At 40.8% G+C, this 25,005-nt stretch overlaps 1 long non-coding RNA gene across 1 annotated transcript in view; it reads left to right on the top strand.

Annotated features, from left to right (window-relative positions):
• LOC142873793 (uncharacterized) overlaps positions 1 to 24,622 on the top strand; it is a 69,864-nt gene extending 45,242 nt beyond the window's left edge. The window contains exon 3 of the long non-coding RNA XR_012921768.1: positions 24,431 to 24,622. This is a non-coding gene — a long non-coding RNA (uncharacterized LOC142873793). The remainder of the gene's footprint in view (positions 1 to 24,430) is intronic.
• The last annotated feature ends 383 nt before the right edge of the window (positions 24,623 to 25,005 follow it).

The following is a 25,005-nucleotide window of genomic DNA, read 5'->3' as shown; positions in this document are numbered from 1 at the left end:
GGTAGGTGGGAGGGCAGGAAGAATACTCAAGCGTTTTAGGTTTCAGTTTCCCTTTTCTCAAAATGAAGATAACAAAATATTCCAGTATGTTGTATTGGTAAAATGTCTTACTTTCCTTTAGTTAAAAAAATTATATAAATACATAGTTTTAAAGATTAAACTTACAAAATTCATGATCTGACTGAAAAGTTTAGAAGGGTTATTGAGAGATCCTAATTCATTCCCTGCATCTAGTTTGAATTGCGTTATGACAGAACAGAAAGAAAACTGCCCATGTGAAATACACAGTCTATGAAGTGACTGGAAAAAGAATTGAAACCAAATCTTTCCCAATCCTTATGGTCGGAAAAGTCTTTATGTCTCAACTCCACCCATCCTCCTGCCACTGAAGTCCTTTCCTTTATTTAGGTCTTCTGTAGGGTGAACCAGTGTGCCCTGTCACCCACACAGTACACACTAAGCACCCTCTTCCCCCTCTAGTTTGAAGTTAGGGCCTCCTCAAGAGTTCTTCTCTTTTCTATGCAATGGCATCCCCTCCTACATTCCTTCCAGGTGGGACTGGCTGCTAAGCCCTTTCCTCCCATTTGCACTTTCACTGTCTACTTCCCCTGCTCACCCTCTGTGTGGGGCCCAGGTAGGGAACACCGGCAGCCAATGAAGGCCCAACTGGCTAGAAATAGAGATGAGTCCCTTGTGACTCTAGCAGCCCTCTAAATAGGCTGCTGGGGTGGGGGCTGGAGCATGGGCAGGTGAGGAGCGGGGGAAGGAACCAAATGATCTTGAGAGATTTTTATTGCTTTTTGTTGAAAAAATAGTAATAAAATGTAAAAATCACACTGTTTTCTGAAATGCTGATCGTGCATGAACGTGCACAAGCATGTACCAACAGCATAAAAGGAACTGAAACATTTGATCCCTCCCCAAAAAAGAAAGAACCTCATCTCCACCGCAAACACACACACAGATCAGCCTGAAGCCCTCCCCTCCCCCCCACCCCCTAGGGAGCCAGACGCCTTGATTTGCATCTCCCACCACGCCCCAGTCCATGTGAACACCGTGTTTATTTGAATGTACAACCAACAATGGTTCTTTCTCTTTTTATCGTCTGTGCCAAAGACAACACATGCAAATGGTGAGGTATAATTGGGATAAGAGGCACCCAAATAAGGGCTGGGAGAGCATTAAAGTTAACTGCCTATAGGTTCGTCTCCAAACAATCAGAGGGAGGCAGGTACCTTACAAAAGCTGTGCAGGCCATAAATAAAGCTTTTCTGACTTTTATGCATGCAAAGTCTCAACCATAAATGTTACGTTCATATTGTTTTTGCATAAGCCATGGGAGACAAGTTACTACCCTAAAACTTTGTCCTTTTGTTGCTTGTACCTAAAGGCACCTGGAATCAGACTTTGACTTAAAGTTTTGAAAGTCCTTAGAATTGGGTAATTATTGGAATATTGGGGTAACTTAAGGGAGGGTGGGAGCTGGAGAGGCTGGTGGTCAGACAAAGAGCTAAGACAGAAGTATCCCAGAAACTACTGGATCTTTTCTCCACCCTGCTGGGAATACCATCTCTTTTCATAGAACTTATCCATGCTATGAGCTATTGTTTTAAAAGACAAGGCATTACTTTAAAGCTGAGAGACCCATGGTTTGTTCCATAATATGCAAATTAAAAGAGGAATGAATATGTAGGAAAAGCAAGGTTGGCTCTCTGGCCAAAAGCTTGCTCTCATAGTCATAAAGACACAGGCAGGTAGATCTATCATTTTAATTAAAAATGAAAATCTCTTTAGAAACGGGCAGAGGCATTCAGCCCTGGCCAAATGGATTTGAAAGGACAGTGATGTCTCCTGCTGTCAGCTGGCTCTGGGAGAGTTGCTGCTGGCAGGCCCATTCATAGAAGGATGTGCAGGGGCCACCGATGTACCATCACTCTTGACCTTGAAAGAAGAAGGTAGGGAAAGTTGACAGGAGAATTTAATATTTGATACATATTATATAAGGTATGTCACTTGCATTGTGGCAGTAATCAGAAGAAGATAGGTACTATAACTAGATTTTATAGATAGTGTATTATTTTCTTGCTGCTGCTATAACAAATCACTACAAACTTAGTGGCTTAAAGTAACCCAAATTCATTATCTTATAGTTTGTAGGAGTCTGACACTGGTTACACTGGGCTAAAATCGAGGCTCCAGAAGGGCTGCATTCCTTTCGAGAGGCTGTAGGGGAGGATTGCTTTCCTGCCTTTTCCAACCTACAAAAGTCACTCCCATTTCTTGGCTCGTGGACCATTTCCTCCATCCCAAAAGCGAGCAAAGATTGGTTGAGTTTTTCTCACGTCACATCACTCTGACCTTTCCTGCCTTCCTCCTCCATTTGTAAAACCATTGGTGGTTACATCAGACCTACCTGGATAATCTAGGAAAATCTCCCCATCTTGAGGCCAGCTGATTAGCAACCTTAATTCCATCTGCAACCTCAATTTCCCCTTGCTATGTAACCTCTCATGTTCACAGTTTCTGGGGGTTAGGATGTGGACATCTTTGCAGGGTGAGAGGGACCATTATTCTGCCTCCACGGATAGCAAAGGAGGAGTAGAGGCTAGTTGGTAGCAGGCCTGAGGCTAGTTTTGAGCCAAAGCCTTATCCAAAAATAGGAATAGAATCAGGGGAAAGAAAGAAGAGAGAAATAAAGTTGAAAGGAAATTCTCCTACGATGGAGAAAATAGACTTTTTTTGGCAATACATGTACTGTTGATTATGAATCAATTGATAAAGGAAGAATGTGTGAGCTGAGAGCTTGCCTTTGCTAACCATTTTCCTCATTCTTCCACTTAACCTATAAATAGCTTGCATAGATCCTAGTTCACCAAATAGCATTGGCCTCACTCACAATACTGGTCTTTCTGGTGTCAAACACACAAGCGCACTGAGACTGACGTCAGGACAGAGCGCACGTAGCCGCACAACACCAGCGTGGGGTGTGCCAGTGTGCACGGACACATGTGCCCGGCACCAAAACTCCTCAGCAGGGCGCAAACTAAGCAAGTGGACTTGCTCCATAGAACCCTAGTGGAGAGGATTTAAATTAATAGTGAAAGGCGCAAGGAGATTAATGTCGAGACCAGTTCTGACAGGAAGGGCAACGAGCAATCCAACAATGAGACGCTGCCTCGGGGACTACCCAGCAGATGCTGGGGGACCCTTGACTCCACCACCGAAAGCTATTCACTGCGGATTCTCCTTGGGGACTTTCACCCCTCGCAAGTCTAGAAGGCACATGCAAGGAAGGCATAAAAGAAAGAAATGGCTGAGGCTCTTCAGTAGATCCCCTGTGACAGGTATTTCCTATGGCTCCTCTCTTACAGGAGTGGAATGACAGTTTTTTCTTTAAAAAGCAAACAAACAAACAAACTGTGATTTCAAATGGTTCAGCTCTCTCTATACAGAGTAGAAAACTGAATTTCAGGAGAACTGATCCCATCAGAGTCACAGCAGATTTCAGCAGAGTTGCATCGAACATTGGGCATAGGTTCCAAAGTCCAATCAGCAGGCAAAAGTCACAGGAAATTTGTGTTAACATCCCCTTAGGAGGATTCCACGCTGGAGACTGAGGCATGCTTTCTTGAAAACTTCAGCACAAATAGCTTTCCTTCCAGTACTGGAATAGATGACTCTTTCCTTGGTGCATTTCCAGGGCCAGGTTAAATGAAAAATGCATGTCTTTAAATGTGAAAACCACTTTTGGTCGAGGGAGATACCCGGTCACAGGCACTTAGGAACTGACACTGCAGCGGGACTGGTGGATACGCAGCCCTACCTCACACACACATTCAGGCCACACCACCCCTGGGTGGAAAGTCACGTTCTGGAAAAAGATTTGCAGTCATCGTAAGATACAGTATACAGAGCCTCGGGATTAGGAAAAACGAACAATTTGCCTTTTTCATGCCTATTTCTATGGGTTCTAAGAGACTGTACAAGTGGGATCAGTTTCTCACCTGGTCTCAGGGGCTAAACTGAAGGACTACGTCTCCTGGGAACTATCAGGTCTGACCTGGCAGGAAGGTGAGCCAGACTGGGAAGGAGAAGGTCTTTGACATGCCAGGTACAGAATCCTGTGGCAGGGTAGCCAACACCAAGATCCACTCCTTTTCCTGGCCTTTATCAGATTGCATGGGCAAATGTGTGGTTCTCAAAAGATCCCAAACCTTGAATTTGCAGTGATGCCTCTTGTATGTAAATGAAGTTGTCAGGTTGAGAATTTACATTTAATTCATTGTTCTGTTCCATTTAAAAAAAAATGCTTATGATGAGATTCCCAGCATTTTGTCATTTGTTGTATAAAGGTGAGTATTTTATGTTTCTCTTGCTTCTGATTCTCTTACCTCCCTTCTCACTGCTCTGCCATCAGATCAGCACATCTAAGGCAAAGAGGAGCCTCCCTCTAGGGCCGATAATGGCATCACAAAAGCTGTGGCAGTAGGAGTGTGGAGATAGGTAGGGATTGGCCTTGGAGGGTCAGCAAAAAGGGAATTCAACAGGATCTCAAAGAGGAATTTAATGGGATCCCACTGTGATGGGGATTGGTGATGTCAAAGGCCGTGATGTCATCGGTGCTCAAGGCATGGCAGAAGCAAGCTTTCCAGTGAGGCAGGGCCCCAGACACAGGGGCCGATTGTTACCCAGCAGAAGCAGAGATCAGCCGGCAACCCAGCAGGAGAAACTGCTGCGGGTGGGTGAGTTCACTCTTTCCTTGGGCCTCACATTATGATGCAATTGCCTGCCCATTAATGGTGTCTGCATAGGAGACAGCTGCCTCCTCGTCCACAGAGACTGGTAGAAGGATGGGCCTTCACCTGAGCGGGAGGTAAAGTGGGGTCAGGAGCTCAGGGAGCCTGCCCACCCCTGCCTGATCTCAGAGGTTGTGGGCTCCTCCTTTAAAAAGATGGGAGACCTGAGTGTCAATGGTGCAGCTGCTGAAAAATAATATGGGGGTTCCTTAAAAAATTAAAAAGACAGACACATGGTCCAGCAATCCCACTTCTGGGCATACATCCAAAAGAATTGAAGGCAGGATCTTGAAGAGATATCTGCACTCCCATGTTCCTAGCAGCATTATTTACAATAGTTAAGAGGTAAAATCAATTCAAACATTCTTCAACAGACAAATGGATAAAGAAAATGTGGAATATACATAGAATACAATGGAATACTACTCAGCTTTAAAGAGGAAAGAAATTCTGGCACATGCTACAACATGGATAACCCTTGAAAACGTTTGAAACCCTTGAAACCTTGCTAAGTGAAATAAGCCAATCACAAAAACACAAATAATATATGAGGTACTTGGAGTAGTCAAATTCATAGAAACAGAAACGATGGGACTAGAAGGAGGTGGAAATGGGCAGTTGTTGTTCAATGTGTACAGTTTCAGTTTGGAAAGATGAAAAAGTTCCAGAAATGGGATGTACAACAATGTAAAGGTACTTAGCACTACTGAAATGTGCACTTAAAAATAGTTAAGATGATAAATTTTGTGTTTTTTCACCACAATTAGAAATTTTTTAAATGACAAAAAATAAATTTTAAAAAGATAAGAAACCAAACCGTGATAAAACAACAGCTGCAAAAATCCCTAGTCTTAACCGCTTTGAGATCAACTTCCCCTCCATTTTCCCGGGAGAGAAGGCGTTTGGGAATATCAGCACATAAGAAGGATTTCTTGGAGTGCCTGCCCTGAAAGGCAGTGAGTCCATTTAATCAGGTTATTCTGGAAGCCAGCCAGCATATAGAAGTTACAATAGTTTAGATACAAATGCTCTGTTATGTTTCCCTCTTAAAAGACAAATGAATGAATGGCTAAATAAGTAAAAGGTGACTCAAAACTCCCTGGCCTGTTTCCAGGATCAAGCCTGAGCAACTGCACTAAAGGGCCTATTCTGAGTTGTACCCCACACCTACACACTTCTGCGTTCCTGCCTGGCGCTAACTAGGAGACCTGGGAAAGTTAGCACGTGAATGGACGATGATGGATAAAGGAACCAATCTTTCTCTTCAGCTTCGAAAGTACAGCTCCAGCTTCATGCTCTCAGGGCCCCTGCCCGGCCCCCTCAGGCTGCATTAGCCCCTGCTATGTGCACCTCTGTGCTTCTGCGCATGCTCGTATCCCAGTATCTCCCCTGCCATATTGTTTTATAATAACTTGGTGTGTCTCTCTCGCCCATGAGTCTGTGAATTCCTTGAGCGCAAAGGGTTTTTGACGACTACCGTAATGCCTAGAATATGATTGATGCGTAATAAGCAAATGTCATATATTGATGACATCAGTGATTGATTTTGCACTCTCAGGATAATGGCCTTTTTGCACATGGAATGTTCTGGCCCCAATGCTGTGTCCACGCTCAGAACTTCTTTGAGCTTCACCTTCCATGACCGGCCTCCTTTCTCCAATCACTCATCCCCTCCCTAAATATGCGTGTGTGGTTTCTATTTGATTTGTTCTGGGGCACATATCTTTATTAGTCATGTGTGGGTATTCCTACGCCTCTGTTATCTTCTGAGCTTCTCAAGGACAAAGTATCCAACACATTCTTTGCGTTTTCCCAAAGCATCACACACCGAGACTAAGGTTAAAACCCATTAGAGGAGTGTCTGGCATGTTGAACTGCTGGGTTGACACCTCCCCTGCGTGTTTTGCCAGGACCTCAAAAGGCAAACTCATCTTTTCCCCATCAACCAGCTCATTTTTCTGAATTCCTTGGGGAGGGGGTGGTTTATATGTTTTCATTTTTTGCGAAATGGTGCATTTCTTAACTGTGTAAAATATTTCACTTCCTACAACTTGAAGCACTACTATGATCTTCCACCCTGACTTTCTTCATGCTTGCCCTGTCGTGCCCCCACCAAAAATCTAGGTCCTGACTGCTATTGATTATTGCCACAAAATTTTCTGAGTAGCCCCTCCATTTTCACCTCCATCGTCATTGCCCTGTAGCAATTGGCACCTAGACCAAGGCTTTTGTGTGCCAGTTTCTATCTGTCAGAGTGGCTGTCTAGGTAGAGCAGAGTTTTGAAAAGATTTGGATGCTTGTCTGGGATCCGCAGGAGGGACTACTTTAATCAATCAGAGATGTCCATCACGGGTATAGGGAAGAGGAGTTGTGGTCCAAATGTTGAGATTCTGTCACCTCTGGCCAAGATAAATGCAACAGTCTTGTTTTTTTTTCTCTCACTCCTCATTCAGTGCATCCCATACACTGACCCACATTTGACACCTTTAATACAGCACTATGACATCTTGCCTCCTAAAGAATAAGTGATTCCCCATTGCCTGCACCAGCATCTGTCAAACTTCCTGCCAATCATAGTGAGAGCCTCCAGTGCCTTTCCGCCACCAGGCGCATTCATGCCTAGGAGCTGAGCTGGTCTGGATGAAGAAGGAAATGTATCAGCAGCCTCAGCCCCTCCAGATGTGGGGCCTGGAGTTTATCTCAGCTGCCCACAGACCTGGTATCTGCTGTGCCTAGCGTTAGCCCTGGGTGCCAATTTAGCCTCCAGGTCACACCATTTGTTATCTTTTTCCCACTTCCCCTTTGCCCACACCTTCAGACCCCCTGGCCCATGCATGGTTCTGAGCTTCTGCCAGGTTACTGCCTGCTCTTACATTTATGCTTTAAGAACGACCCACTTATTGGGGTTCTCAGGAATTTAAGAATAGCCCAGGCTGGGTTCTGGCTGTATGTGAACAGATTGCCCAGAGTGACAATGAGGATTACAGGAATCTCCTACTGGGTGGGCCACATCGAACTAATCTCCTTCTTACTATTATGAAGGACAGCGTAGACCCTGGATGAGACTGCCACACACTCTGGACACTGTGTATGGGACCACTCGACTCAGCCTAAAGAAGCCAACCATTTCCCTACTCTCCTGGCCCACATTCCTTCCTTCTCAGCAGACCTAGCTTATCCTGTGCTTGAGCTGAGTAATTATGATGGTATCATTTATTGAGCATTTGTTACGTGCCAGGCCCTTGAATAAGTACTTTGTGCACATTACCTCATTCTACTTTCACAAGGAACCTGTGAAGCAGGCGCTTATTATGCCCATTTATACAGAAGGAAATCAAGGCTTGGAGAAGTTAATTTTGCTTTGAGGTCACCCACATGGTAAGAAGAGCTAGAATTTGGACTTAACACTCTCTGAATCTAGAGCTTATGCTTTTAATCACTTTTAGACATTGCAAACTAATAGCCCATGGTAAAATGTTGGTTACAGTTATTCTTGGCCACCAGAGTATTTTTTTGTAATAATGTCCAATACTTAATCTGAAGATATCACATAAAAATTCAGATGTGTGAATTCTCTACAATATCGGAAGGTCTGGCCACATCGTTTCCATATCCTATAAGGCAAAAATCAAATGAGCTAAGAAGTGTCTGCCCTTGACATGGGGTGTGAACACACCAGTTTGCCTCTGTTTTCACCATTCCTTATTGCAGCAGTTCTCAGACCTTACTATCAATCAGAACCATCTGGAGACTGCTGGACCCCGGCCCAGAGTTTGTGATTTAGTAGGTCTGGATAGGGCCTGAGAATTTGCCTTATTAAAGTCCAAGTATCAGTTGCCATTTCTCATCACACTGATGCCATTGCTATTTTCTCATTCAGTCCACTCACCCACCCACCCACTTCTTTTGCCTTCATGCTCTTTTAGGCATTTGAGTTTGCAACCCAGGCAGTATGTTACATGAACACCAAGGAACTCAGGGCTTCCCATCTCTTCCTAAATTCCCACTAATCGCTGACATGAATCTTAAAGCTCATCTGGATTTCTTATTGTTATGACTACTTCTTTCAACTCTTTTAAAAATGTAATGTACCTTCTTTTTTCGATTGAACAAAGGCAGTAGAAGACCTAATAAAAAGTATTAAAGCAGGCATGTTACAATAGCTTCTTCCCCTGAGCTGGAATGGACCAGCAGAAAAGAGACATCTCATGTTTATGAAAGATAAGAGCTTCTGCTGACATAAACCCTTGGCAGTTTTAAAAGCCATAGAATTCATACAGAAGCAGCCACTTCATTCATTCTGTTTTTTCAGTAGCACCTGCTGCGTAGTCTCAATAAGCTCTCTTCTCTGGTTCTAGAAAGTCAATCTAACTATTTCAGGAGAAATCTATTTGGACAGTTGTTTAGGAACTATAATGCATCAATTCAAAATTAGGTTTTCACTCTGCCTGGAATGCCCTACTGTAATCTTCAGGATCTATCTCAGGTGTCATTTGTTCAAATGCCTCCCCAATTAGGTTAGGCAAAGATAATGACTTCTTTTCTCAGAACTTAGATATTAAATATTATGGCCATTCCCATGACACTCATCCCATACCTTGCTGAAATATAAAATAGTTCTGTTGTTCCTATATCTCCCCTAAGAGATGATAAGCTCTTTTAGAGCATAAAATGGGACCTACACAATCTTGCCGGCTGCGCTATGCCAAGCACAGTGCTTTGCTCTCAGGCAACATTTAGGTCAGACTTACTGGATATTTGGACTTGAGCACAAAGTAATAGAAGGGCAAAGAGCAGAGCAAAAGTTCAGAGATATTGGACCCCTTGAAATTCTCAGTTGTTAATTGAGCACCTATTATGTGTCCAGCACTAACTCAGCTACTGCTAAAAATAAGAATAGAAAATAATGGTCATGGTAAACCTTGCAAGAGAACTACACATGCCAAAAATTGGGAGCCATTTACAATGTGAGTGCTAAACTATGTGGTGGTAAGTAAGAAATAAATGAAAGAGAGGTGCAGAGCAGGTCAGATATGTACCTCTGAGCCAGATATTTAAGTAGGGGTGATGCTCCAGTTTTCTGCTGCTGAGGTCATGAAAATGTTCTCTTTTGTTGTCTTTTAGAAGCATCATTGTTTTACCTTTCACATTTGGATCCATTATCCGCTTGGAATTGTTTTCATGTATACTGTGTGACATATGTCAAGGTTTAGCTCTTTATGGAGATGCAACTGACCAAGCATCTTTAACTGAAAAAGTTCTCCTTTTCTCCCACTACAGTGCTGTGGCCTCTTTTTAGTAAAAATGTTGTCATGTATGTATCAGTCTGTTTCTGGATTCTATTCCTTTCTTCATCTATTTTTCTATCTTGCACCAATACCACACTGTTGTTTTGTGTTTTAAATAACTGTAGCTTTGTACTACTTTGATATTTGGTAGCTTAAGTCCTCCAACTTGCTATCCTTCAAGTTTGTCTTTCTCTACTTTTAGTCCTTTATATTTCCATATAAATTTTAGAATCTACTTCAATTTCCATAAAAAAGCCTACTGGAATTTTGACTGGGATTTTATTGAAACTAAAGATTAATTTAAGGAAAATTAACATTTTTCTAATATTCAGTAGTGCAATCCAAAAGCTAGTATATTTTCATTTACTTAGATCTTCTTTTATTCCTCTTAGTGATGTTTGGTATTTTTCTCTGGTGAGGTTGTGCATAGATTTTATTTAATTTGTCTCAATATATTTAAAATTATATTATTTTAAAATTTCGTCTTCCAATTGTATCTTGCTAGGATATAGAAGCATAATTGAGCTTTGTATATGGATATTATATGTAGGGACCTTGCTAAATTAACTTATTTTTTGTAATATTTTATCCTTTGTATTTTATTTTTAGTTGACAGGTAATAATCGTACACATCTATGGACTACAGAGTGATATTTTGATACATGTAGACAATTTAAAATAAGCAAATCAGGATAATTAGCATATCACTTCAAACATTGATCATTGCTTTGTGTTATAAACATTCAAAATTCTCTCTTCTAGGTTTTTTAGAATATACAATAAATTATAGTTAACCATATTCACTCTACAGTGCTGTAGAACACCAGAAGTCTCCCCCTATCTAGTTGTATTTTTTTTATCTGTTATTATGTGGGTTTTTTAAAAAAAATATTCTTTATGGATTTAAGGAAGTGCCTTCTATTCTTGGTTTACCAATTTTTTTAAAGAAAATCATGTTTGAGAATTAAATTTTATCAAATTCTTTGTTAATCTACCAAGATGATAATCACATAATTTTTCTTCTTTATGCTATTAATGTGGTTAATTTTATTGTGTGATTTTCTAGTTTTTTCAAATTTACATTCTTAGAACAAGCCCACCTGGTTGATGGATTTAATTTCCTAATATTTTCTTTAGGATTTTTTGTTTTCTGTTTGTAAGAGAGATCAGATCATAAACTGTCCTAAATTTTGGGCATGAGGCTTTGGTGGTCTCATAAAACTAGTTGGGAAGTGTCAATTCTTTTTCTATTCTTTGGGAATGTTTGTGTAGGATTGGGATTTTTCCTTAGATATTTGGAAGAATTCACTGGTGAAGCCATGTGAGTCTGGAGTTTTCTTTGTGGAAAGATTTTTCATGACAAATACAATTGCTTTACTAAATAAATTATTTTCTATTGCTTTTGCTGTCGGTTTTGATACATTATATTTTTCAATGAATTTTTCCATTTTGTCTGAATTTTTAGATATATCAGCATACCATTATTCATAAATACTTTCATCTTTGAAATATCTGTATTAATATCCCATATTTAATTTATTTTATTGATGATTTGTGTTTTCTCTTTAATTTTTCTTGGTCAGTCTTGCTAAACATAAAAGTTGATCAATTTTATCAATATTTTTGAGAAACAAGCTTTTGGCTTTTTAAATTTCTCTATTATACATTTTTTTTCTACATCACTGATTTCTATTTTTTATTGCCTTCTTTATGTTTTTGGATAGTTTAATTTGCTATTTGTTTTTGAGCTTCTTGAGATAAAAACTCACATCTTTCTTCTTTTCTAATACATGTATTTAAAGATATACATTTCCTTCTGAGCACTACTTTAACTGTGTGGTAGATTACCAAAATAGCTACAGATTTTTTTCTATCTTTTTCTGCATGTCCTATTTTCATAGAACTTTGCAGTTTCCTTCATCTAGAGGTGTCTACCCCTGAGTCTAGGTTTGGGCATGTGATATTAACAAATAGGAAGCAGAGACTTGAAAAGCTTTTAAACGTTGAAGCTTGTTTTATCTTTTTGTGCTTGAAAACTTAAGAACACCATGTGAATGAAAGCTAGCTAGCTTGCTAGAAGATAAAAGGCCACATGGAGAACTGAGACACCCTGACTAAAAGCCTACTAAGTGCTAGACATGTAAGACCATCCTATATCTTCCAGTTTCTAGTCAATCCTCAGCTGACCCCAGACACAAGATAGCCCAGCAGAACTCAGCCAAGTCAGAACAGAAGAACCATCCAGCTGACCCACAGAATCTTGACATAAGTAAAATGGTTGTTTTTATGCCACTAACTTTGGGGATGTTTGTTACATAGCAAATGCTAGCTGAAACAAGCTATAACCCAGAAATTTTGATATAAAGTATAATTTCATTATCATTTAATTAAAAATGCTTTCTAATTTTCATTGTAATTTCTTATTTTGATCAATGCAACATAAGTAAAAGTTTACTGTTTAATTTTCTAGCATTGGACTTTTTTTTTTAAGTGATTTGTGTGTGTGGTTGATTTCTAGCTTAATTTCTTGTAAGATCAGATAATAAAATCTGTATTTCTTTCAATTCTTTTAAATTTGTTGAAACTTTTACTATAACCCAACATATAGTCAATTTCAGGAAATGTTCTATATTCACTTAAAGAGAGTGTTTATTCTATACTTGTTATGTGCAGGAATCTCTATATGTCAATTAGGTCAAATGTACTATCTTGTTTTTAAAATCTGTATCTTCACTGATATTTTAAACTACTAGTTCTACCTTTTTTATGAGAGTTTAGGATTTGTCTCTTTCTACTTTTATTTCTATCATTTCCACATGTATTATATAGTGGATGTTATTAGATTCATACAAATTTATGCCTTTGTCTCTTATACTTCCTTCTTCAAAGTCTACTTTAACTGATATAATTACAGCTCCCAGTTTATTTGGCTTTTATTAAATGGTTTATCTTTTTTCCTTCATTTCTTTTCAATCTTTGTCCTTATAAATAAAGTGTGTCTTTTATAAGCAAAATTAATTATGTTTTTTACCCATAGTCATTGTCAATTAATTATTTAGCCATTTACTGACATGTGATTATTAACAAAATTTTGTTAAAACTGGCCATGGTACTCTTTATTTTCTATTTGTTCTATCATATGTTGCTTCTTTATATTATTGTCCCTTTTGAGTTAATCATTTTTATTATTTCATTTTTGTCCTTTGTTATTTCATAGTTATACATTCTTTTTTCTTTTCCTCTTACCAAGTTGTGATGTGAAGTTACACATTCTTTTAGCTTTTTTTTTAGTTATTAGCATAGAGATTATAAGAAGATATTTTGAATTATTGTAGAATAATATAAAATAGTACGTGTTCTACTTCCTGGACAATGTAAAAACCTTTCAATCTTCCAACACACTAGCTCTGCTTACCCTCTTTTATGCTTTTTGTGTTATTTTTGCCATGTTTTTTAAACCACACAAGACACTATTACTGTTTTTGCTTTAAATAATCAATATTCATTTAGATTTACCTATGTCTTTACCTTTTAGAGAGCTCTTCATTCTTTCTTATGTTACCATTCTTCCACCCTTAAATCTGGAATCATTTTCTTCTGCCTACAGAACTCCCTTTCGTGTATCTTTTCATGTAGGGATGTGATTACTCCTCTTGGGTTTTGTTTTAAAAGTCTTTATATCATCTTAATTTTTGAAGAATATTTTTGCTGGGTATAGAATTTGAGAACAGCACTCTTTTTTAACACTAAAATATTATATCATTATATGCTGGCTTACATTGTTTTTGTATAAGAAACAATTGTTAGTCTTTTTATTGTTCCTCTGAAGATTATACATCTTTTTCCTTTTTTCCTCTTGTTGTTTTTTAAAGAGTCTGTCTTTCCCTGTCTTTATTTCTTCCTCCCTCCCTCCCTTTTGTAGTATTATTATGATAGGCATAGCAATGGTGTTCTTATAACTTCTAGTTCTCTGGCAAAATTCCCTGTCTTTTCATCAATATTTTTGAATATATTAATCATAGTTATTTTAAAGCCTGTGTCTGATAACTATAAGAGCTAGATCACCAATGAGTCATGTCTATTGTATATTTTTTCCTTAAGTGTTTTGTCTCTTTTTCTCTGGCATGCCTAATGATTTTTTTTGCTGGTATGTCTGTTCTATTGCATCCTGGAAATTATATGTAAAAAATTACAAGGGGTTTGGATGATGCTATGTTCCTCCAGAGAGAATTTGTTTCTCCTCTGGCAGCCAGAGGTAATCCTGAAAGATCATACCAATTCAGTCAAGGCCCAGTTTCAGGCTTTCTGAAGCCGAGTAGTATAATTTGTGTTACTCTTGGGCATATAGCTCTTTAAGAATTTCAGTTGGACGTGTGTGGCATCAACTGGGACCATTCCTCCTTGGCAGGCTGTGAACAACAGTTTTCCTCTCCAGTGAGACTGTCAAAATCTCTGTTTAGCATTTTAACCTCTTAGAAGATGCCTTCTCTTGGTTTCTCAGCGCTTGCCCTACAGGTGTATTTAATAATCAGCAAATGTTTCCAAAGGAGATAAAGGGAAAATATCAGGCTTGCTTCTGTGTGCCTTTTCTCTAAAATCTTGGCACATACACCCTTGGTAGCTTCGAATTCCAAATTTTTATCTCTCCAGCCCAATGAGACTGTAACAATCTTTAGCCTATAGTACTTGCTCTTCAGCAAATATTCTGAGAGGAAAAAAAACTTCAGTGAATGAAAGACTCACTTCAATGCATTCCCCTTTTTTCTAAGACTTTGAAGTCCTAGCTGCCTTGGTTGCTTTCTGATTTCTTCAAAGAGCTGTACTTTTTGGTATAATTTTTATGTAGGTTTATATATTCTCAAGGTAGGATTAATCTGTTACATGTTATTTCGTCATAGCTGAAAGTGAAATTTTCCTATCTGTAACATTTTCATATCTTTTCAAAAATATTCACATATTTCTTATGAAATTTAAAAAGAAATTGGTAAGCATGATCAGATCAGCCTGACTGGAGCAAAAGGTGGGTATAAGGGAGTAGTGGGTATGCATTTTAAGTATGCCATGTGCCAGTACATATTGGTGATGTCGGCCTAGAGTTCTTCAAAATAATCTTGCTTTGATGCAAATTAATGAGATCATGAGCTCAACTGAAGCTTTATATATATATATATATATATATATATATATATATATATATAAACCCTTTCAATACCTTTGTTTTTTAGTTTTGGGACCATTCCACTCAACCTTATAAAATACGTCAAATCATAGTTACCTTGAAGATGAGGCTCAGCCACAGATCTCAACAGCAAGAAGTAACTTGGGAATGACTTACTGATGAAAGCCTAAGGAAATTCCTTTTGTCAAGTTGTAACTTTTTTTTTAAACCTTAAGCAGCTGGTACTATTTATGACCATTAAACTATCTGATAATTTATTTATTATTATGATAATTTGTAATAATTATTTTTTGGGGGGGAGAGGGCAGAGTCTCACTCTGTCGCCCAGGGCCAGAGTGCAGTAGTGTCATCATAGCTCACTGTAACCTCAAACTCCTGGGCTCAAGTGATCCTCCTGCCTCAGCCTCCCAAGTAGCTCGGACTACAGGCCCAAGCATCACCACACCCAGCTAATTTTTCTATTTTTAGTAGAGACCAGGTCTCACTCTTGCTCAGGCTGGTCTTGAACTCCTGAGCTCAAGCAATCCTCCCCCCTCGACCTTCCAGAATGCTAGGATTATAAGCATGAGCCCCCATGCCTAGCCGTGTAATAATTTTAATACTGTAAGGTTTTTAAACTTCATTTCTGAAAAAATAAGAATTTCATTACCCAGAGTGGCTAAGGGTACAGAGTGCATTTTATATATTTATAAAGCTTTCTGCAAGTCATTAAAAATAAATACAAAAACCTGCAGAATTTTGCTTTGAATTTATAATTTTTATATAACAATTCTATTTTAATGTACTTATAATAAGGAAATATACATGCAGAAAAATATATAAATAGAAATAAATTTTTAGTCCTGTTTATAATAGCAAAATACTGGCAATAATATTAAATAATTTTAAAACATCCAACAACAGGGCATTGTATTATAAAAGTTTCACATCCATGGGATTGAATTATATGGTAGTACCATTTAAAAATATTATTCTAGAAGAATATTTAGTGACATAGCAATTTGTAAAGTGGAAAACAAATCATTTTAAAGAGCCACTTGGTGTTTGAACTGTTGGGCCAGGACAAGGGTAGGTTCCTTTTAGATTGAGACTTTCCTATTGGTTTAGAAAAACACCTTAAAGGGCTTGTTTCACTTTGCAAATTGTGGCCTTCCTCCTGGGCATATCCGGGAGAGAAGACATTTAGACAAAGAAGAATTCTATCCTACTGCTTTAAAAAGCAAAGAAATTTGGAGGTGGGATTTGGCAGCTCCCTGGTAGGAGTCAGAAAGGTTTAGATGAATACAAGAAGAGTGGAGTGCGTTTGGGTGGGTGGGGTGGCTCCCTAGTGGGAGCAGGTGGGGCCCAGGGAAAAAGTTGGCCAGTGTAAATTTTCCTGTGGTGGGTGTAGCCAAGGGACTTTAGGACATGAATGTCTAATATTAAACTTTATGTTGTTTTCTATGCTGGAATGAGAACCACACACAGTTTGTTCAACTGTTAACCTAACTATCACCAACAAACTACAAACAAAATAATGTAGTTCTGATGTTAACCCTTACTCTCTCTTCACCAAGTCAGTTGGTAAAAACCCCAAGCAAGTTTGGCTTCAAAAGCTGTCTCAGCGCTGGCCTGGCCTGCAGCCTTCTCTTTCATCCTTCTCATTGTCTGACACTATTCTTTCCTGACCCGTTTCTATTCTTCATGGCCCCATGGAATTTCCTTATTCTGAGACTGTAACACCCATTACAGAGAACTCTCTTTCCACCTGCAATCATTCAAGGTCCACAACGTGTAGCATTTTGCTGCAGACGATCTCTCTTTCTTTTTTCTCTTCTCACTTGTGTACGTGCCGTAGCTGAGAAAGAAATTATATCCTGTGCTTTGGCTTTTGACTGGAGGGAACAGCATTCAAGTTCAATCCATCCCGAAAAAGATTCTTTCAGGAGTTCCCGACTCTGTGCTTGTAGTGTAGCACAATCAGATATTCCCCTGGCTGCACTCCTTTGTGCTGGTCTCGTGAGCACAGAGAGCATTTTAATCCAAAATCATTTTTGAATCAGTTATTCAACTCTAGGCTCTCATTTCCTTTCCTATTTGGACTTCTCTATTTCTGATCCCATTTATGCTGTAGTTAGTTACTGCAGATGCTGGTGCCGGTGAAGCCTTAGCCTCTCTTTCCTCTGGAAACATTCAGCTGCTGCCTGGGCCTGAAAGAGAACGCTGGGAAGAGTCAATGACCGAGACCCATAGATAGATGCAAGGAAAGGTGCTTGGAAGGAATGCCACTTCTTTTTTCTATTATCCTTTGTTGTAAAATACTACAATCACACCCCACATCACCACCTTGTTTTCCAACAAGAATATTTTATTTAACATGCACTGATGGTGTCCTTGCTAATTGAACTCTTTTCAATGACAGAGGAAGTTTAATTCATCGCATCATCTCTGCATCCAGTCCCCACCATGTTCTCCCTTTCAGCAGCCCACTTCTCAGGGTTTTTTGTTTGTATTTTTAACTGGATTCTGCTTTATTTCTTTTAATGATTTTATCATCAACCTCCTGATTATAATTCTGCACGCTGCCCCGCTTTTCAGCTCTCTCTCCTTAAATGTAGTTCAGACACATCCCCAAGTCACCAAACAACAAACAAGAGTAAATATCCTGTAACTGGTAATTCACTTTAGAAAAATCAATTGTTATACAAAGGGCAATTCCCCCAGAGAACTTCATTTGAATGAGATCTGAATATGCATTTCTCAGGATATAAAGGCATCACCTCAGTAACTTAGCACATCGCCTTTGCAGCAATCCATACCCAACACTGTTGACCTGTTATTCCTTTGAGATTTTTAATAGCAGAAGCTGTCACTATCAGGCAAAAGGACGATTTGTAAAGTCTCCATTTGCAGGGAATCCACTGGTATTTAATGTATCAAATTAGGTTTCTAAGTTTCAAGTATAATTTTTAGGCAACATGCCGCCTTTGTGCAGCTTGTCTAACATCGGAGGGTTTAAAATGCTTTATGGACTGTGGCTCGAGTATACTGCCAGTGAAGAGTTAGAGAGCATATTACACATTATTGATAATTAATGTGCTTTCAATAACAAAAAAGCATCTACTATACAATAGACACTGGGCTGGGTACCAAGGCCAGAACTAGCTATATGATTTGCAGGGCCCAGTGCAAAGTGAAGTGCAGGGTTCCTCATTCAAACATTAAGAATTTCAAACTGGCGACACCAGAACTTTGAACCAAGGCGAGGGGACATTCTAAGCACTGGGCCCACGGGACTGCACAGGTCACTTGCCCTTGAAGCAGGCCCTGACTGGGGTTATGGTTGTAAAGTCCTCAGGGGATCAAGTACGAATCAGATTAGTTCTTGCATACTAGACTGGTGGCATGCAAAGTGTTCTAGAATCCATTCCTGCAGAGTCCTTAGGCGGCCATCTGGCTGTGGGGTTTACACTTTACAATCAAAGTAGGCCCTCCCCTGTCTGTGGTTTTGCTTTCCATGGTTTCAATTACCCGTGGTACGGTACAATAAGATGTTTTGAGAGAGAAAGCGAGACCACGTTCATATAACTTTTATTACGGTATGTTGTTATAATTATTCTATTGTATTAGTCATTGTTAATCTCTTACCGTTCCTAATTTATGAATCAAACTTTATTATAGGCATGTATGTCTAGGAAAAAACAAAGTGTGGGGTTCGGTGCCATCTGTGGTTTCAGGCATTCACTCACTGGGGGTCTTGGAAGGCATCTTCCCAAAGATAAGGGGGACTATTGTAAGTAAATCTAAATACTAATGGATATTATCTGGGGTTTAAAACTTTCTCTTTTTTTAAATGTTAAGCAAAAGTCATAGACTCAAAACTGCCAGAGGTGCTGTTCCCACTCTCCCAGCCAGTCAAATTAGCCTCTCTCACTTTCAGGCAATTCATTGTATATAATGGCTTCAGCTTGAGAATCTTGCTTGAAAGCCTTGAGGGTGTCATTATCTCCTTTCCTTAATTACCTGGCCTTGGAAAGCCAGGTGGTCTCCAGGAGCTTGGTGAGGGGCAGGGGTGTGTTGCCTCCTAATCCAGGTGTATCTGCTAATTGAGCCCTTACTTGGCCACAAATTGTAGAGTGAGTGAGTAGAGTGAAGCGTGGGGAGGTGGCACAGGTCGGTCCCTTCTGCTTCTCCAGGGGATTTGCCATGAGGGAAACGAACATTGCAGAGTAAGGGCGCTAGATGAGCTGCCTTTGCCCCTGAATGTCACAGGAAATGGCCTCCTTATAAATCAAAGCTACCACTTATTATATGCTTGCTCTGAGCCAGGCGTTGTGCCAACCTGTGTCACTGTAGTTACTCTTTATGGAGAGTAACTGCAGATCCTACCCTCTCTCATCATACCCGTTTCCATAGAGGGAAACAGGCTGAGCGAGGTGAAATAGCCAGGTGCTTCCGCATCAATGCCCCTAGTCTTCGCCACCACCCAGTTCTCTTTGCTGATGATGGAGGGGAAGCTGGGTGTGCCGGGGTTAAATCCCCCCTGCCGAGGTGAGGCTCAGTCCCCAAAATGACAGGAAAGCAATTCTAGCACCCGCTCTGTTGTTGCTCTCCCCAAGTGCAGAACACACTCTGGACAAGACATTGACTAGACAGGTGTTGGCTGTCACGGCTCTCTAGGGTGAGAGTTCATGGCGCTGGGCTTCACCTGCAAAGTGAAGTACAGTCATCGCACGGACAGCCAGGGCTCTGGATGAGGGCAAGGAGATGAGATGGCCCTGGTGGCAGAGCCTAGTGAGGGGTCCTGGGGAGCCTTCTCAGAGAGCCGGCGGAGGTGATGTGCCTGGTGACCACAGCAGCAGGACGTGAAGGTAGGTGACGTGCCTGGTGACCACAGCAGCAGGACGTGAAGGTAGCAGGGCCAGCAGCAGCCTAAGGATGCGCCGAGAGCACCAGAAGGCAGGGCCAGAGAGGGGGGGAGATTGTGATGGACTCGGCTTGGGAGAGCTTATCCAAAATTTGGAAGTCAGGAAGTTTAAAATGATTTTATTTCAGTTGCAGCATACATGTGGGTTTTGTGCTTATGTTTTATAGTTTAGTAGAAGTTTAATAAGCCTAAGTTTATTATAAAGTATATGGGGTATGGTGGGTATTAAAATCTTATTAGCACCTGGGACTCCAACGGTGTTCACCTGGTCCTGAACACCCGGCAGCCCTTTCTATCCTATCATCCATCAGCTCACACCACATCCCTCCTTGGACCGTCTTTGTGCCTAAAACCCCACGTAGAAATCCCTCTTTGAAAGGTAAGAACTGTAGCTAGTACTTCTAGGGTGATAATCAGCTCTTGGTAGTTAACCCAGTTTAGGGGAAATTGTAGCCACCACAATTTTCAAGCTGCAAGCGAAGGGCCTGTGCCAGTAGGGGCCGGGCGGGGCAGGAAGGTGCTGTCCTGGGCGGTAGCGGCGTGGCCACGCCACTGCCTGGAGCGGCCGTGAGCACGTGCGCCAGTCTCATCCTGCAGTCTCAGGGCCTGCTCCTTAATTCCACGTGCTTTACCCCAGTGATCGCCCCTCCCCTGCGGGCGAAACTCGGATTCCTACTGAATGCAGACTTGATTCCACCTCTGACCTGCGTTTCCTCCCACACACCACGCCCCCTCCAAGGGGGCCGTCACATACACTGAGAGTTGTCATTTGTGGAGGACATAGAGAACTTCTTGAGTATGATAAGGTTGTGCTGAAATGATAATGTCTTTTTTTTATACTAATATTAAGAACTTGACATATAATAACTCACTTAATTCTCACAAGTGTTGTTTGAAGTGGATGGGTACGCTTATATTCCAGACAGGCAGGTTGACAAATGCAAAGGTAAAATGATCTGCTCAGAGTCACGCAGTCACCATGGCTGCAGGTTCCCAGTCTGGATTCTCTATGGCTATCTCATTTAGTCTCTGTGTCCTCCACGGTGGGCTATTTTAAAACGTTTCATATTCATCATCTGATTAATTCTGCACATGAGCCCACTGGGGATGAATTATTAACCCCATTCTACAGATGAGGACACTGGGCCCAGAAGTTTAAGGCTCACTATTCATCGTACAGTACATTTTAATTAGGATTTTGCTATAGAAGAGGAGAAATGGGAGGGGGTGGCCCATGAATATGAAGGAGGACAAGGCAGGTGCTGAGGAATCAGTTCAGAAGAGTAATTCCTTACCACCTCGCCTCCACCCCAACAGCAGGGAGGGAATAAAACCTAATCATCTGTTGTGAAGAGCTGTTTTCAACTGCAGTGAGAAAGGCTGCCCCCCCTGGGAGCAGAGAACTCTCAGGAGGATTTTGCAGAATTAATGAAAAGGTATTTAAACGGGAGGATAAGGGAGATAATGAGGAAGAAGCCTCCATCAAAGTAAGCTTAAGCACTGTGTCTTGCTTCACAGAAAGCCCACATATATATTTTTTGAGTTGAATTGAATCCAGTTCTTTGGTATGCATTTTCCTCTTGAACAATCTAATGCCCATTCAGAAGGAAAAGAAACAGCCTGCTTTCTAAAACGTGTAGGTTTTTGCAAGACTTAAGGTCCTTCAGACTCCTATAATTACCCTCACATTATTGCTACATACCAATTTAGTGTCCAGGTTGAAAAATGGAATAAATGTTTACCAGAAACCTATTTACTTGTCAACTTCAACAATGAATCTGGGATGAGAAACAATATTCTCTGAGCTAAGGGGTGTAATTTCACCACCCAATGCAGCTGTCAATGTTTCATCAATTGAAAATCAATAAACTTCAATCAGTTCCCTGGATCCTATTACCTTAACCTCTGGGCTCCTGAGAGCTGTGGGTTTTGCCTTTTTCATATAATCAGCAAAGCTCAACCTGCTTCCTGATTGAAGAAAATTGCTCAGCAACCCCTGGCAAATGATTAGAAAGTGTTTTCCAGCTTCCAACAATGACCACGGGAAGTGAATGCAATTGGAGGAGGCCAGGCTCTCTTCAGGCCCTTGCTGTTCTTCTTTTTCCCGGTTTATTTTTATTTTTTAAAACTTTTCCCATGCTTACCAGGTGACTTGAAGTTACCTGGGCTACTATCTCCTCCTCCTAGGGATAGGGTGGCCCCCGATGGACACCTGCTTCAGCAAAAACCTTGCATTGCAGCCACCAAATACTCCATTGTCGCCAGCCCTGTCCTCAGCCCCTGCCGCTCCTGCTCAAGTTCAGATGGGCTTTTCCTTGTGGCAGCTAAATCTTGAGACAGTTGGTTCTTCCATCTAAATGCTCTTATGTATGCTGTTTTGCCAGAATCTTCCCAGTTGCTGGCCTAGTTGATAGCACTCTTTAACAGTATTCTAAAATATGGTTTTGGAGATTTCCGTAGGAACTTGGGAGGAGAGGGAGTAGTTAAATATGCACGCTCAAATCGCCATCTTAGAACGGAAGTCTTGACATCCTTTTCAAAAACAATTACTAATACAATTTATAGTCCTGTTTATGGCATAAGAGTAAAAAGCCCATGAAACTACTCGGTACTGTAGGAAATGAATGGTTTGTTAAACTGTTGACTGTGCTCTAATCCTGGCTTCAGAATGATTAACTAACAAATCCATCATCTGCGGGAAAGCTGGCTTGGCAGAGATTAACTCTTAAACTATTCTTATTTGGGAGCATTGTCGTTTGGATTTTATTTGGGAGAACTTACAAAATTGTTAAAGAACGTTGCATGTGTTTAGTTTTAAAATTAAAATAGAAAAAAAATACTGTGTTTTATACATGACTATAGATATATTCAATACATTTTAACTGATTTTGATTTTTTTTTTAATAGTGAAAAGGACCAGGATTGTAATAAGAGGTTCTAAAGATATTTCATTAGTACCAAAAGAGGGCAGGTGTTATCAGTTAGGGTTCCATTGATGGCAGGTACCAGAAGCCAACTTGTATTAACTTAAAATTGAAAAGGGAGTTTATTTGACAGCTATGATGGGGATTGGCAGGAGAGGGAGGAGATCTCTGCACACACAGGTGAGACTAACGAAGGATCTCAGTTAAATGTTTTCAGCTGCCAATCACAGCTACCTAGATATAATGGACTTCTTGTCTCAAGCAAGTCCAGAGGTAGGAAGGGCTCTGGGTTGGTTTGATTTAGTAGGTCGGTGATGTTATCGGGCGTCTTCCGGCTCTCCACTTGCCTTTCACAACACCCGCTTCATCCTGGCCCCAGTTCCCACAGTCACACGAGAGCTACTGTTGGGGCCAAGGGAAAACTTCCCCTTTGCCCTCTGAAGGTTTTCTAAAAATCACTGACAAGAGGCAGATTAACAGGAGAAAAGGCATACAAATGTATTTGATCATAGTTTTACTTGACACAGGAGTCTTCAGAATGAAGACCCAAAGATGCAGGGGAAATTGTCCATTTTTATGCTTAAGTTCAACAAAGTATGGGCAGCCATGTAGAGAGATGATTGGACAAAAAGGGTATTGTCTAATGCTCATGGACTGAGTGGGGAAACCCAGCAGGGCCTGTCCGTCTAGATTCTTCTTGGCCTTTCTGAGCATGCATTCCTTCCTTCGGGGTGTGGGGCAGGACCCTCTCTGGAATGGGGGGGGCCTATGACCTATGGTCAAACAAGGCAGGTTGAATAGTTTCCTTACAGTCAGTTTTTACACAGAAAGGTTGGGAGAAAGAATAATATTTTTAGGTTTTATGGCTGGCTTTGGGGACAAGGGGTTCTGGTTTCTACGACCTGCCCTGGGAAGAGGGATTAGGGTTTCTATGGCTGGCTGTGGGGAGAATGGGACTGAGACACAGGAGGGCAGAGAAAAAGCTTTGCTTCTGAGGCCTTCATTTTGGGATATTATTTTCTGAGTCCCAACACGACCAACAAATTGTGAGGTTGTATCTTCTTTGTCTGTCTTAGCTTGGGTTCTCAGAGTCTAAGGCAAAAAAACTGATCTGTTAACAATTAAGGACCAGAGTGTGATTTGGGGACAAAGAAGAAGGAGGTAGGAAAGAGAGAGCAAATACAACAGGAGACCTTTAGAAAGTTTGCTACTGTATCTCAGGACCATCTGTGTGGGTGCAGGGATGGAAAAGCATTTGTCCATTAGAAACTTCCTATCTTTGGTTTTCCACTAATCAGAGTCACTCCCATGGAACCTAACTCCCTCCTGCTTTCCAGTTATATCCCCAGGTCTCTCCAAGCAGCTTCTGGGGAAGCCAGAGACCCCGCAGAAGCAGAGGAGCCAGCACATAGGCACAGCTATCTCTCTGCCAACTTCTGCATCTCCAGCAGCAGCAATGGCAGCAACAATGACCTGGGCTCATCATGTTGAGAACAGCACAACTGTTGCTGGAGCCTTTTCGTTCTATAAACAAGGCAAGTACGCAGATCTGGGTTGCCATATAAACTGAGCCCACTATATTATCCCCACATGGGGTGGAGGGTCTTTTCCAGAAGCTGCCATAAAAGTAAGCCTCTTTCCTTGTGTCCCCCAACAATCATCTTACCCTGTTTTATTGGTTCTGCCTGGAGCCCCCTTTCATCTCCAAACCAATACTTGTGCCTTGGCAATAGGGTCATGAAGTGCACCAGAAGCCTGAGGCTCACCTCTTGTTGAGCAGCATGGTCCACCCAATCTCAGATTGCCATTGGTGGCAATAGGTAGGTGACCAGGAAGGATAATACACAAACCTGCCCCTACTATAATGTGGATATCAGAGTTAAAACTGAGGCAGTTCCCAAAAGAGGGAAGA

The sequence above is a fragment of the Microcebus murinus genome, chromosome 11 (assembly GCF_040939455.1).
Source record: "Microcebus murinus isolate Inina chromosome 11, M.murinus_Inina_mat1.0, whole genome shotgun sequence".
In the NCBI taxonomy this organism is placed as follows: domain Eukaryota; kingdom Metazoa; phylum Chordata; class Mammalia; order Primates; family Cheirogaleidae; genus Microcebus; species Microcebus murinus.
Note: the sequence above shows the minus strand (reverse complement) of the source record. Positions and strands in the feature narration are given on the sequence as shown.